This window comes from Delphinus delphis, chromosome 5 (assembly GCF_949987515.2).
Source record: "Delphinus delphis chromosome 5, mDelDel1.2, whole genome shotgun sequence".
In the NCBI taxonomy this organism is placed as follows: Eukaryota; Metazoa; Chordata; class Mammalia; order Artiodactyla; family Delphinidae; genus Delphinus; species Delphinus delphis.
Window position 1 is genome coordinate 32,808,007 of NC_082687.1, and position 2,687 is coordinate 32,810,693.

A 2,687-nucleotide genomic window follows, 5' to 3' on the forward strand; every position below is an offset into this window, starting at 1 on the left:
GGTCTTATGGATTGAGTGTCTGCCCTTCATACAGACTTTAGTTAATTTAACACATGTTGATTCTGAGGTCTTTCTAGGCCATGCAGGCAGAGTAGTCCACAGTGAGAGACAAGTCCACTCAACAGAAAACTAAGGGATAGAGATAGAGATCTGGTGTTGGCCAAATTCACTCTATAGAATGAATGGCATTGTCTTGAAAGTCAATGTAAAAAAAGAAGGCAGCCCAGGAGTATAGTTGATAGTTAAGACAATGAGTTTCAGAATCAAACAAACTTCAGATGTCATTTACAACACACACACTGTGTCACTTTAAGCCTTGGGATACCTGACATTTTTTTTTAATAGTAGACTTGAGATATAATTCACATACTATAAAATTCACCCTTTTAAAGTATGTGATTCAGCAGTGCAACTATCACCACTATACAATTTCAGAACATTTTCATCACCCCCAAAAGAAAACCCATATTCATTAGATGTCACTGCCCATTTCCCCCTTCTTCCACCCATTAGCAACCACTAATCTACCTTCTGTCCATACAGCTTTGCCTGTTCTGGACGTTTCATATAAATGAAATCATACAATATGTGGCCTTTTGTGTATAATGTTTTCATTTAGCATAATGTTTCAGGTTGTAACATGTAACAGTACTTCATTTCTTTTCATGGCCAAATAATATTTCATTATACAGTTATACCACATTTTGCTATCCACTCAGCAACTGATGGACTTTTGGGTTGTTTCCACTTTTTGGCTCTTATGACTGATGCTGCTGTAAAAATTCAGATACAAGTGTTTTTGTGGATATATGTTCTCAGTTCTCTTGATTATAACATCTAGTAGTACAATTGCTCTGTCATATGGTAACTCTGTGTTTAAGATTTTAAGAAACCGCCAAACTGCTTTTCAAGTTAGCAGTACCATTTTACAATCCCACCAGCAAAGCATGAGGGTTCTGATTTCTCTACATCCTCTGACTTTCTGTTTCTAGCCGTTCTAGCCATGGTGGGTGTGAAGTGGTATCTCACTGTGATTTTGATTTGTATTTCCCTAATGACTAATAATGTCAAATATATTTTCATGTGATCATTGGCCATTTGTACATCTTCTTTGGAGAAATGTCTTTCCTTGCCCATTTTTAAATTGGGTCATTAGTCTTTTTATTGTTGAGTTTTAAGAGTTCTTTATATATTCTGGATATCACTCCTTTAGTGATATATATGATTATATGATTATATATTATATATTATATGATTTGCAAATATTTTCTCCCATTCTGTGAGTTACCTTTTAATTATTTTGATGGTATGCTGTGAAGTGACAAAGTTTTAAAATTTACCATTTTTTCTTTTGTACCATGTTTTTGGTATCATATCTAAGAAATCATTGCCTAATCTCAGATTGTAAAAGTTTACTCCTGTGTTTTCTTCTAAGAGTTTCATAATTTTAGTTCTTGTATTTAAGCCTTTGATTCATTTAAAGTTAATTTTTGTGCATAGTGTGAGGTAGTGGTCCAACTTTATTTTTTTTGCATGCAGATGTGCAGTGTTCCGGGTACCATTTGTTGGAGACTATTCTTTCCCCATTGAATCGTTGTCTTGGCACCCTTGTCAAAAATAAGTAGACCCGGGCTTCCCTGGTGGCGCAGTGGTTGAGAGTCCACCTGCCGATGCAGGGGACACATGTTCGTGACCCGGTATGGTAAGATCCCACATGCCGCAGAGCGGCTAGGCCCGTGAGCCATGGCCGCTGCGCCTGCGCATCCAGAGCCTGTGCTCCGCAACGGGAGAGGCCACAACAGGGAGAGGCCCGCGTACCGCAAAAAAATAATAAATAAATAAATAGACCATAAATATAATGGTCTATTTCTGGACTCTCAGTTCTATTCTTTTGACCTACAGTTTTATTCTTCTGTCCTTATGCCAGTACCACACTATCTTGATTACTGTAGTTTTGTATTAGGTTTTTAAATTGGGAAGTGTGAGTCCTCGAACTTTCTTCTTTTTTTCCAAGATTGTCTTAGCTATTTTTGGTCTCTTGCATTTTCATGAGAATTTTAGAATCAGCTTGTCAATTTCTGCAAAAAGCAGCTGGAATATAGATAAGGATTGTATTGAATCTGTAGACCAATTTGAGGGAGTATTGCCGTATTAGCAATATTAAGCCTTCCAATTCATGAACGTGGATGTCTTTTCATGTATTTAGTTCTTTCATTTGTTTCAATGATGTTTTATCATATTCAGTATAGAAATCTTGCACTTCATTTGTTAAATTTATTCCTAAATATTTTCTTCTTTTTAATTCTATGGTAAATGGAATTGTCATCTTAATTTCATTTTTGGATTGTTCAATGCTAGAGTACAGAATTACAATAGATTTTTGGATGTCCATCTTGTATTTTATAGCCTTGTTGCACTCATTTGTTAGTTCTGATAGTTTTTTAGTGGATTTCTTAGGGTTTTCTGTATACAGGGTCTTGTTATCTGCTAATAGAGGTAGTTGTTTTACTTCTTCCCTTCTGATCTGGATTTTTGTGCTCTTTCACTCTCTTCTTTTCCCTTCCCTCCCTTCTACCTTTCACCTTCCTTCCTTCTGTCCCCCTCCTCTCTTCTTCTTATTTTTTTTGCTGTCCTTTTTTCCTTATCATGCTGGCTAGAATTTTCAGTAATACGTTGAGTAAGAGTGC